This window comes from Grammomys surdaster, unplaced genomic scaffold (assembly GCF_004785775.1).
Source record: "Grammomys surdaster isolate TR1022 unplaced genomic scaffold, NIH_TR_1.0 279, whole genome shotgun sequence".
Lineage (NCBI taxonomy): Eukaryota > Metazoa > Chordata > Mammalia > Rodentia > Muridae > Grammomys > Grammomys surdaster.
The window spans coordinates 6,601,078-6,614,781 of NW_021604720.1; the positions used below are offsets into that span (position 1 = coordinate 6,601,078).

At 37.1% G+C, this 13,704-nt stretch overlaps 1 pseudogene; it reads right to left on the reverse strand.

Moving 5' to 3' along the window:
• Positions 1-12,868: 12,868 nt before the first annotated feature.
• LOC114629326 lies at positions 12,869-13,297 on the reverse strand (annotated as a pseudogene).
• Positions 13,298-13,704: the final 407 nt, after the last annotated feature.

Genomic DNA, 13,704 nt, shown 5'->3' on the forward strand with positions numbered 1-13,704 from the left:
GTTTAGTTGATTTACTTCCACGAGTCACAGAGTCGCCCAGTGCTCTTCCGACTTTCACTTTCCCTGGCACTGTTTCTATGGAGCTCAATATACTGCAATGGTCCAAGTGTGGACACTTGATGATAAACTTTATGAGTTCTTTGTACATTTTCCCCATTCTTTAGTTTACTTTATCATCATTAATTAACTCTCTTTGTTGAGTGATTTTCAAAAGTACCGATGAAACTCAGTGGTTTTCTTTTTCCTATTCATTCTCCTCCTTTCCCTCTGCTCCCCTTTCTTCCCCCTCTTCTGTTCTTCCTCCTCTCCTTTTCCTTTCTACCTCTCCTTAGCCCCTCCCATTTGTTTTCATTCTTCTCTTCCTTTTCTTGTTGTTTGCTCTGCCATTTTTTCCTTCCACTATATATCTTCCACAGAAAGCAGATCTTATTGGGACATTCAGGAAGCATGCTTTAAAAATGCAATTCACGTGCACTTTCCCAAAAGAGGAATACCATTGTGTGTTGAAATATTAGAATAAAGATTGGCAATTTTTCATTGCTAACTCCAAAATATGAACAAACATTATTCTAGAATACACAAGTATTCTTGTTGAAAAAGAATCCAGTATGAAATAATTATAAAGGTTCATAACTTAGGCCACTTAATCTAACCGGCAATTTTGCTTCAATATAGGAATATTAGTGTTCTATTAGTAACAATCCTATTGAATTAACTCAGTGTAATAACTGGAAGTTGTAACATTCTCTACATCCACATTTACAGTATATTACATTTTATTTTTGCTGTGTAGATGGAGTCTAGTTCTCTTCACACATCAAGGATGTCATCTGTCACTGGGCTGTATCTAAGACCATGAATTCATTTTATAGCACCCAAACTATCCTGAAATGTGAAGGCATGAAGATTCTGCAAGGGCTTTAAAATTGGAATAGTAATTGATTCCATTTGAATTTTTTGTTTGTTTATTTGTTTTGTATTTCAAAACATGGTTCGTCTGTGTAACCCTGGCAGTCTTGGAACTTACTGTGTAGACCAAGGTGGTCTCTAACTCAGTGACCTACCTGACTCTGCCTCCCTAGTCCTGGGATTAAAGATGCGGGCTACCATGTGATTTGTTTAAAGTGACTTTCTTTAATATTACCTCCTTTAACACTAACTAGAAACTTTTGTCCTTGGTGTAACTCTCATTTTTCCAGTAGGAACATTGAATCTCAAAGAGTTGAATGCCTTCCCATTGGTAATGACATGTCACAGCTGACAAGACAAATCTCGTGTTTTGGGCATGAATCCCAGTGGAGAGCTTAGTTTCTCTTTGAAAAATACACAAGAGAAAAGTGCTCTGAGATTAGAACACAAGATCCTTAAGATTTCTCTACACAGGAATGTACTGTACTTTTCCCACTATGGCTTAATTCTCTAGTCAGCTAATTCTCAACTATGCTTTAAACTTTGGAGAAAAGAAAATCTCTAGAGACTTTTCTTTGCAATAAAGATAGAGCACTACAGAAACTTACAACCTATTAAAATGCAAAGATGCTATACCTGGTCCCAATTGATACATTCACAACTCCGATATCAAGGCTCAGAGATTCATGGTGGAAGGGCAGGAGTGGAAATCCTTTAAAAGCTAAAAGAACAGAAAGTTTCCTGGGAGAACGTGTCTTCTAGGAGTCTCAGAAGCTACACTCATGATGTCTGTCTAACATGACTACTTGAACATAGCCTAGAAAAGGATGCTACCAATACACATGCTAATATAGAAACAGGAAAGCTCCCTAGGCCTCAACCCTAGACAAATAGCTACAGAGGGCTAAGGAATTCTGAGGGTGAGAGAAAGTTTTCTCTAGGAAATAACCCAGAAATTGGTTATCTAATACCCAGTGGTCAGCTCTGAAAATATATGCACATAACAGAATAACATTATGAAGAGTAAGCAGGTTGTATTTATGTATTTAGGAATATAAACACACATACATACATGCTCACACATATATACACATGCACACACACACAATTGTAAAAACAGTTACAGGAAAAAAAACATAAATTGAAAGAGAGCAGCAAAGAAGGAGTTACATGCAAGGGCTGTTAGTGAGGAAAAGGAAACAGAAAGGGGAAATGATGTAATTATATTATAACCTCAAAAGCTAAAAAGAAAAAAAATTAAAACACGTCTGTACCAGAAAAGTTTGGATTATAAATTTTAACTAAAGTATTTTTTTCATTCAATAATTCTGTAAAGCCATACTGCTGAGAGTAATCATAGCTTATTAAAGTGCAGTTGGCTAAGTAATGTTAGTTATAGGGTGTTAAAGTAGTAATCCTAATAAGGAAAACCAAGTGTTTTTCCTTCTGTATTCTTGAAGAGTCTGGTATTTTTGTAAGGGCACCAGGCCTCCTAATGTGGACACTTTTCTTCCTTTAGGCTATTAATCCACAACAGGAAACCCTGTATGACATGCAAGGTCAAAACCCAGAAATCCCTGGTGTGTCTACACCTCCTATTTGACATGGAGGAAATTATCTAAAACAATTTGCAATATCAAATATCAGTGTAAAGAGGCTGAATGTCAGCTCTGGCAGAGCTGAATGTTGAGAGGTCATGTGATTGCCCTAAGCACGGCGAAAGAAAATCTCATCTGCTTCTCAGGGCAGACAACAGGGACACAAATGGAAGAGGTAGACTGACCATGACAACTTATAGACCAAGATTTCCCCATGAAGACCTGACTGGAGTGTTGAATGGCAGGAGGAACACTAGTATTTAAAGGACTGTGATGTTCTTGAAGTATCTTTAAAGCTGGTAGCTGGAGAGCAAGGCTGAGCAGTACTGAAATCTCTGTGGAAAGTATTTACTGTTGGGAGACTATCAGAAAATTTTGGAGTGTATACAAATTTTGTTTTCTATTGTTTTAGATGATGAGAGGAGGTAGAGCAAGTCTGTAGGCATACATTGTCATCATGGCAAGTTAATAAATCTAGACTGTGAAGACCTCAATGCCTAAACTGTTTGTCATAGGCCATCTATAAGTAAACAACTTACCATGAACTCACTTTAGGTCACATGCCACATCAGTTATCTCAGACAACTGATTCTGAGTTGTCAATTTCATATGAATTTACAGGTATGCTTACTTACTTTCATTTCCAAATGTGATAGATCGCATCACAGTTAATAGTTGCTATCTTCTGAAGCAATACACTGAATAGTTTTTGTGATAAAACACATTAACAAAATGTAACTTAGCTTATAATTCCAGGTTACAGTCTAACACAGGAGGGGATTTAAGACTAAGAACTCCATACAGCTGGTCCATTCATATGTAGTTAGAGTAGAAAGAACCAAATACATTCAAGCTCACTTGAATTTCTCTCCTTTTATAAGTCAAGACCCTCTGTCTAGGGAATGATACATCCTACAATGGGAGGTGTCTTCCTACAATAATTAACTTAAGACAGCCTTCCCCACACATAGGCCTTCCTAGTGTACAATCCATCACTGTGATTTGCTTCCCAGGTGATTCTATGTTGTGTCAAGTTGACAATTAAAACTAACCATCATACTAAATGATAATACATATAATGCAGAAACACTCATGTTTATAGGAGAATGTGTCCTCTGACTGCCAGGGAGATTGAGAGATTCTGACTCCTAGGACATACTAGGTAGATTGCTGAGAAAGTTGATTTTTTTTCATTTTTTTCACATACATAATGCTCAATAGATTGTTCCCCAGCAAAGGTAATATTGATCAAATGGCCCATGCAAATTGAATATCCTGATAGAGTATTTCATTTTATATATACTTAGATGCACCAACTGGAAGGATATAAAATTGGAGAAAATAGTATCCTTTCTATCACCAATGGATACATGTGAAGTATTTCCCATATTATGAATCTTAGAGCATACAAATGACCTGATGATTAAAATTTCCACTCTGAGATTTATGTGTTCGTTTTTTTAGAATATCACATGAGAATCTTATAGTTACCATGCACATAAAACATTTATTTTAACTGCCACCTTTACCTGTTTACAGGATACTTGAAAGTTCTTAAAAATTAAAGTACTGATACATTATAATATTCTGAAGGTTTCTTTATAATTTTCAATTGCCTTTCTTTATTTGCGTGTGTATGAGTGGGTATGTGTGTAGGTACACACATGCTAAGGCATCTCTGTGTAAGAGATAGGACAACTAGAAGAAGTTGGTTCTTTTCTTGCATCATATAGGTTTCAGGGATTGGTAGACGCCAACTACTCAGGCTTGGTGGAAAGTCTCTTTATATCTGCTGAACCATTCCACTGATTCCTAAGTAGCTTTTCTCATACACTGGGAAATATATAAATTTCACTGCTTTTGTCTTAGTGATGTGGAGGTTTATACACATTTCTCCTCTTTTCCTTAAAACAAAGGTTTGCAGATTCAACATAGTTTATAGACTCTTATACACTGAAAATTATATTTTCCTCGACTTGACTCTATAGCAGCACATTAGGTTGAGTAACTTCTCACAGCGTCTTTGCTGAGTTCCATTTAATACTATATTCCTCTGCTTAATAGTAGCCAGTTAAATCACACTAGTTATTTCCTAAATTTGCTGTTATCACTTTCATATGTCTGTTGTGATCACTACCCTTTATTAAACCTAGCAAAATTTACAACTTTCATTTTCAAATCATTTCAGGTTGCAAACAATATGCAAAGTGTTCCTTTATACCTATTTTCCAGCAGTCCAAATGGAGAAATGTTTGTACAGCTACATTTATAATGGTCCAATCGGAGAAAGTACAAAGTAAATAACACAATTAAGTTATAAAGACCTGAATTACATTAGCTCATTTTCTACTAATATGTTGTGTTTCCCCACAGTGCAAAACAGTCCATGATCCCACCTTACATTTATTTGCCATGTCTCCCCTCCTGAAAGCCAGGGATGCTCTATCTTTCATGACTTTAGAAGAGGACAGAACATACATTATATAGGTCATTTCATTTGGAGATTTCTTGATGTGTACTCATCATTAAATTCACATTTGCATTCCTGACATTTGAATACCACAGAAATGTTATGCCCCTGTTAGTGTATACCATCAGAAAGCACATGGTGGGCTTACGTCTGTACTTATTAACTTTGATCACTTTAAGTCTGACTAAAAACAAACATGCCTATGAATTGCTATATTACAACTAAGCAGACTTCAGCTGCTAATTACAGATTAAAATTTTTAATTTGGGGGAACTTTGATTATTGTAGTAACAGTGAAAATTCTATTTGAAAATGGGGGGATTATACTTGTCATTTGTGGTCCATTATCTAATCCTTGGACACCAAGTGTTAGGCCTGAGCCTTGTCTAAGTTTTCTAAATTAAACAAAAGGTTAATCTGTCTTGTTGGATTCCATTTCTTTGATACATTTAAACAAGAATTGCCACACTAAAAGGAACCTGCAAAACATTGTCTGTTCATCACCAGGAAGGGGATTTCCTTAGAATGTATTTCCTAAGAAAGTTTAAACATATGTTTGCAAACCTCCCATTTTGGATCCCACTATATAAGAACTCTCAAACGCCCGTCATATTAAATAGCATGGTTTACCCTATCTCTATTAGTTGGAAGACACTGAATTTAAATCTGGGTTATGGGAACAGAGAAACCAACTACCTTGATTTTAATATTAGAAAAGCAGGAAAGATTAAAAACTATAACAAGAAATGCCAGCAGGATACATTTCCAGAAAAGTTTAAATGTGTGTGTCTTCCTCTAGGCAACATATTGAGATAAGGCTCCACTTCCTCAAAATCAAGTGGAGAAAATGCCATGACTTAATGTCACAGGAAGATCAAAGGAGAAAGCCTGGAAAAGGTTAAATTTCTTAGGCCTACCTTTTATCATGTGCTCAACATTTTGCTGAGAAACTAGGGAGTTATAATGGATCAAAAATAAATGTGATGTCAGAGTTTCATAGAGCTATATGGTCATTTTATTCACTTCAACACTGAACATAAAGAGTGGTGTTATGTGATCACCACATGCTGTTTTTATAATTAAGTCAAAAAGTATTTTTTTTAAAAAAAATCAATGTGTTAAGATCTGATAATGTCTAAGACTGATGAAATTGTTTATTTGGAACACAAATATGGAGCTTTTTGGGTGTGGGGGATAACTGACTCAGTAAGTATTTATCATGCAAATTCGAAAACAAGGATTTAACCCCTAGTATCCACTTTTTTTAAAAAGGTGGTGAATTGATTTATGAAATCTGATTCCCTTAACCTTCTAGGCAAAGTTAACTCCGGGCAAAAAATGGACAATTTGGGAAGCAGGCTTCAATAAGTAGCTTGTTTAACTAGAGGGAACAAAAGCTACTGAAGTTTTGGGGTAGTGGATAGAGTCTTTGAGAGTGAGTGTACATCATTGGCTGTGATTAAGGTGCTGGGAATGCCATTTTTGCATAAAGAAGAATTTCAGGGGCTTGCTGACCATGACCTTATAAGAAGATAGAAATTTAAACCTGGCTGCAACTTCATAACCTCCTCTGGTCAGGGAAAAGTTTGGGGGACACAGGATTACTTACCTGTGCTGGGGCATGCAGGACCAAGACTGGAGAGGGAGTGGTCCTCACTCCTACTACTCTCTAAATGAGAGCTCTAGGGTTGGACAAAACTTGACCCCATTCTTGTTCACCACTTAACCCCACTTCTGCTCCATCCAACTCCACGTGGTTCCAGGGTAGCAGTTCCCACAGTGAATGGAGGCAGGTATTTGTAAACTTGGGAGGACACAGACACAGACATGTAGATCCATGCAGCTCACTAGGCAGCCTTGCTAACTGAATGACCAAGTTTCAGATCAATGAAAACACTGCCTCAGGGATAAAAATAAATGAGAATAATGCCCTATGTTCACCTTCTGCCTGTACACCAAATGTACACACACACACACACACACACACACACACACCAATTGCAATTTCTCCATTTGGAAGAGGATCTAGTGACATCAGAAGAAAAAGTAATTTTAAGTGTCTATAAGGCCCAAATGAAGTAGGAAAAAATTATATTTCAGCATCACCATCTATGAGAGAACCAACCCAATGTGATCTTGGGTAGAGGAATAGCTGAGGTCCTGTCATCCTTCAATGTCTACATATTGATATTGAGATATCTGAGTACAAAGTACAGGATTTTGAGTCCTCATGCTTCATCCTAAGACAAGGACATTTGCCAGAAAATTGAAACAACCATAAAAGAAGAATGGACAGAGAAAATGTGGTTCATTTAAAGAATGAATTATTATTCAGCAATTAAAAAAAGACATGAAAATTCGTAGGCAAATAGATGAAACTAGGAAAAGTTGCCCCAGTGAAGTTACCTGGACCCAAAAAGATAAATATGGTATATAGTTACTTATATGTGAATATTAGCCATCAAATAAATTATAACCATTTTATGAACCATAGACCCAGAGAGGTTAGGTGTAGGAGAAGAGTTAAGGGGAGACGCATGGTTCTCTCTGGAAAGCAGAAAGAGATTGTATGGGTGGAGTGGGGAGAGTGCAGGGTGGTAGTAATAAGAGGATCAGTTGGGTTAGGAGAAGGACCATGAGAGTGAGGGAAGGAATGGAGAGAGAGAGAGAGAGAGAGAGAGAGAGAGAGAGAGAGAGAGAGAAAATTTAGGAGTGGTCTGGACATCTAGGACACTGGAAACTTCCTAAAATATATGAAGGTGACCTAGTGAAGTCTCCCAATGATGAGAAAGCCAGAACCTCAGCTGGCTTATCATCAAATGAAGTTTCTAGTGCTGGAACTGGCTTATATCCAACTGAGTTTTTGGTCAAGGAGTGCAATGAAAATCTCCAAACAACCCTGGCTGTTGGCAAGACAGTAAGTTGCTTTCTGCAAACAGACAGCAATGTCCCATTGTTGAAGGCAGCACCCACACACCATACAGATATATATATAGAACCTTTACCCCTATATTCTAGTGTCTTTGGTTTGGGAAGGTATTCTCTGAGCTTCCAAAAAGGAGATATAAACACCAACGCAGACACACAGAATCTTTGATCTATGATCTGTCCTGCCTAGAAAACATGCGGTTTTCACGGTGGCATAAAGTATGTGGGAGTAATCAATCAATGTCTGATTTTAATAAGGCCACATAATGGTTAAAACCCATACCGAATACTGTTTGTGTGATGAAGAACCAGTGATTAGATAGCCTAGATAGCACAGAGACAACAAGGTTAAAAAAAAAAAACCCAAACAAACAAAAAATAAATCAACCCTCCCAAAAGTAGTACTGCTCTAGAAAAAGTAATAATAAAATGACACCTAATCATATTCTATATTCATAGATCAGTGAATCTATTTCCTGCAACAGATGTGAACAAATACAGAGAACCATAACTAGACATTCCAGAGAGAGAGAGAGAGAGAGAGAGAGAGAGAGAGAGAGAGAGAGAGAGCGAGCTTGAAACACACTGCTATAAATGAGATGTCTCTTTAATATCCCTTCCTCAGAGTTTGGGGAGCTCTGTGCTAGAGGAAGGAGAAAGCATGTAATAACCAGAGGGGATGAAGGACATCAGGAAAACAAGGCTCTCTAAATCAATGATGTAAAGCTCTAACTCACAGCGATTAAAACAATAAGCACAAGCACCTGCATGGGTCTGCACCAGATTCTCTTCAAATCTATTATAGTTTTCAGTTTAGTATTTTTATGGGGCTGTTTACTGTGTGAACAAATGCGTCCTTATTCTTGTTCCTTCTCTTGGAGCTCTTTTGTTTTTGTTGCTTGACCTTGTCCAATTTTGATATGATGATTTTATTTTATTGTGTTATTTTGTTTTGGTTGATTGTTATGTCTTTGAAACCTGTTTTGTTTGTTTGTTTGTTTATTTGTTTTCTTTTCATTTTTTCTAATGAGAGACGGAAAGAGAGTCGACGCATAGAGGAGGGGAGGTAGGAGTGTGACGGGAGGAGTAGAGGATGGAGAAACCCATCAGAATATATTGCATGAGAAAAATGCCTATTTCAATACAAGGGGAAAACTAAATGAAAGAAAATGGAAAAAGAAGTGGTTATGCTCGCTTGAATGATGTAGGAGCATGTGATACTTTATGTAGAAATTGAAACTCATATGAACATACATTTGTAGAAAAACAACCCACAGCAGGCTAAGGGACTGCTTCAGTTGTTTGAACTTTTGTGAGGAACAAAGACATTTAATTTCAGGGGTCTCACAAGTTGATACAAATAAGTACATGACACAAACATGTCTATAGTTATGATTAGAAGATACACTACTCCACAGACATTTGGTAAGATACACAGGGCCAAGAAAAGGTAATTTTTTTTTCTTTTAACACTTCCGGTTTAATTTTCATCTTAGAAAAATAGTGTCATCATCTGGACTCCTCAAATGACTAATAACTAATGACTCTTCTTCTAAAACAAGTATACTTTTGATTTGTTTCGTTAACTCTGTGATATGAGGAACTTGAGACGATTGTTCTCTTAGGGCAGCTAGAGACTGTAGCTCTGTCCTGTTTGATATCAAGTCCAGGCTTTCTCTCATCACTGCTGGGTCACCTCTCATCCTTTCACTGTAACAATTCAATTAATGTAAATAAGGGCATCTTGCTAATAGAAAACTGAGAAGCAATAGGAAGGGCGTAAGGGATTCAGGCTGCTTGACTACCACATTCAATCTGCCCCACTATAGCAGAAGCCAGAGGGACCACAGACCCTGCCTGCTCTGTGGTAAGTTCACACTTCAGCAAACTCCATAGTTCCATAGACTCCTCTTTCAAGATTATCTTTTTCTGTTTGCCTAACTGGTTTTTGTTTGTTTGTTTGTCTTCAAGCTGAAGAAACTAAGATGTGATCTCAAAACAATGCTATTTCCATAATTCCTAAGCACCTGCTTAGAGAAGGGTTTTGGATATAGCCTTATATATTTACTGTAAAAGAATAATAAAAAATAAATGAGTCTATGGTAGACTGTCAGATTTTGCTGTTTCTAGGATGTTTTTCCCAGTCTGTCATCCTTAGCCTTTTATCTCGGTGTCAATAGTGAGCCTTTGCTTGGTAATACTAGGCAATCACAATTACCATATATTCTATAGTCATGACAATATTATACAGTTATTAACCCGTCTTTTTGAAAAGGATCCCATGGAATTGAATGCATTAGCTGTTTTCTATGCCGTGTTTTCTAAGTCGTTTTAAAAATAACAAAGCACCCCTGTAGATTTTCGTTTAATATTTCCAAAGCCAAATACATTTTTGAGCTATTTCATGATTACGCATTAAAAGCCTGTTTAGTTGTAGGAATTTAACAGTTCTGTAAGAACCTAACACCTTCTAAATCTGACTTCCATTTGAAAAAAGTAGAGGATCATTTAACCCTTATTATAACTGCCTGTTGCTGAAAAGACCATGTTGAATACTGAGCAGAAACAGAAACTGGTTGGAAGGCATTTCTGTGACAGGCTGCTTTGGTTTCCTTTCTGTAAAGTGTGCCTTCTTATTTAAATTAGACAAATGGCAGGGCTTCCTGGTTATTAGGATTGTTTGGAATAGAGGTTTGGAAGTGTCGCTTCCACTTTTTATCAGGTGATCATAATTAGGGTGAATGAACCAACCAGGGAGGTAGAGATCATGCCAAAATGCATACTTAACAAAAACAAAAAGACCTCCAACAAATAGACCACCAGGGCACCATCAGGACGATACACATACACATATCACAAACAGCCGGGAAAAGCCGCTGGACAGCATTGCTGTGATTGCTAAATTATATCCCACTACAACTTTGAATCCAGACTGTCTGGGGAATCTAGCTGGCTGCATTTTAATTACATCTACTATTTCACTACGACCCCCAAACACGAACATGTTTCTTTTATTCCTTTTATATATTTTTTTTCAGATGTTAACAGTCCATGATCAATCTGAATTGCTTATTGCTGTTTCAGCTCTGGGATCCTTTCTGGAACCTTAGAATTCCCGTCTGGGGCTAGAAAGATGCTTCTGAATCCCTAATGAGAGTATTATACTGCAAAGAGCTTGTGTAAATATCTGGTTTTATTGTTTCAATTTTACTAAATGATTTTCTTTAACAGTGGTTCCTGGGGGAAATTTCCAAGCAAAGTCAGATTAAGATCCTGAACTCTGAATAAATACTGTACGTACTTAGAGGGTCAAGATTAGGTTCTTCTGAGAAACGATGTGAAGACAGAAAAGGAATCCAGTAATTCATGTGAACAAGAGTAGAAAATACTGTGGGGCTGATGGTTCATGAACATTCCAAGGTACAAGCTGATTCCAGGTTAGTAATTATTAGACATGTCACTTTACACACACATCCATTCAGTCTCCAATTCACAGCTACCTTGATTCCCTAAGTCCACAGTAGTTGAGGTATTAAGGTCTGTGTGTTCTACAGAACACAGAACAACATGTCAGTGTGGCCAATGCCTCAATGAACACAACTCTAAGGTATAAACCAACTCTCCTTCTGGAAGGGAAATACATCCATCTCAAATTTCTTTTAGGAAAAAAATTGACATTAGTTTAGCAACTCTACAGGATAGCTACTCCCTATTTCAATTTATTTAATAGATTTATTATGTATGTGTGTATATATGATATATGTACATACGCATATATATATATAAGGGTATGCATGTGAAAGTTACACATGTGAGAGTCAGAGGAGGATATGAAGTGTCTTCGTGTGTTAATTTCTAACTTATTTGTGAAGTATCTATCACTTGACCTGAAATTCCCTGTTCTAGCTAAGTAGGTTCGCCATTGAGCTTCTAGGATCTGCTATCTCTGATCTCCAACACTAGAGTTATAGGCATATGTTACAAAATTAGACTTTTAGGATTTTATATGTAAGTCCTGGGTATTTAACTCAAGTCATTCTGCATGTAAAACCAGTTTACCAATTGAGCTATCTCAAAACTCTATTTTAATTACTTATTCCTTAACATATCTATATATCTATCTCTATCTATCTAACCTATGTCTATGTCTATGAGAGAGAGAGAGAGACAGAGACAGAGACAGAGAGACAGAGAGAATAGATATAGATATTCTCCTAGAAGGGAATTTATTGGAATAACTAATAGCTTCAATTCAACTAATCCAACAATAGCTAGGTGTGCATGTAAAGTCCAAGTATCCAGTAGTTACCTAGTTCCACAATGTTAGATGTGTCATGCTGGAATCCTGAGGAAGTAGGCTCCAATGCCACTGAAGGGATGTATGTTCTAGCAAGGCAAAGAACAAAACCTTCCCTCTTCCATTGTCCTTAGCCTTCCAGCAGAAGTTGTGGCACACATTAAAATTGTGTTTTCATGCCTCAAGATCAGAATTAAAGAGATGTATTTTCCACCTCAAGATCTTGATCAGAAGACTGTGTTTCTAGCCTCTAGATCCATATTAAAGCCAAGATGCCTTCCAACATCAAGATCCCGATCACAGGTGTGCTCTCATTTCTACATTGTTGTTCATTCCAGACATAGTCAAGTTAGTAACCAAGAATAGACATCACTGTACACACACACACACACACACACACACACACACACATACGTATATGTGTATAAGTATAGATAAAATGTATTCATATATAGTGTATATACATACCTTTATATATATGTATATACACTTATATATATTCATATATAAGGGAATATATATATATATATATATATATTAACAAAATCTACCCCTACTAAAGAAAGTATCATACAGTTTTTCTGATCTTATTAAACTATTTTCCTCACACAGTTTCATGTGCTCCTTTTTTGTTGTTGTTGTTTTTTGTTTTTTCAGGTTTATTGAAAATATGGCATAACAGATTAAACAGCTCCACGTGGTGTTTTGAAATTCATCTCAACTGTAGGCTGAGTGACCTGAAGGTTAGAGAGACTGCCAAAGTCCAGAAGCTTCAGCATTTCCTTGGTGTCAGGATTTACTTCAATGATCTCCTGGTCTAGGGCTGAGACCTCAAGAACATAATTATCTCTCCTCTCTCTCTCTCTCTTCTTCCTGCAACTTGATAGAGATACCTCTCACAGGACCTCTCTGAATCCGCTTCATCAGATGCGTGACATAGCCGGCTATCTTGTTCCGAAGTTTCTTGCTGGGGATAATGGCGATCTCTTCGCACACGCGCTTGCTGGTGTGGAAGTCATTTCCCAGGCGCGTGTAGTACTTCTCTATGATGACCCTGGCCGCCTTCTTCACAATCTTGGTGCGAACGCGGCCCATGTTGGCGGGTCTCGGTAAAAGAGCTCATGTGCTCCTTTTTAAACCCAGCGGCTTCACCTGATGTTGCCAATAAGTGTTTATATGTAGAACCATTCACTGGATGATAGACAGACTTAATTACAATAGCTATAACTAAAACTGACTCTCTCTCTTCTAGAGATCACCAATTATCAATACCCCTCAGGAGTGAAGTGAACTCATGAGCACATTCCATGTCCATATTTTAAGTTATCTTAGAAATAGTAGAAGATACAACAATTTACATATCATCTAAAGAGTATTTCAAGTGTCAAAGGCATCAGTCAAGATTTTCTGCTTACATTTAATTGTCATGTGTTTACATCTATATTTAAGTCATGAGGGTTTTTGTTTTCATATGGAAACAGGTTTGGAAATGATTGAAATTC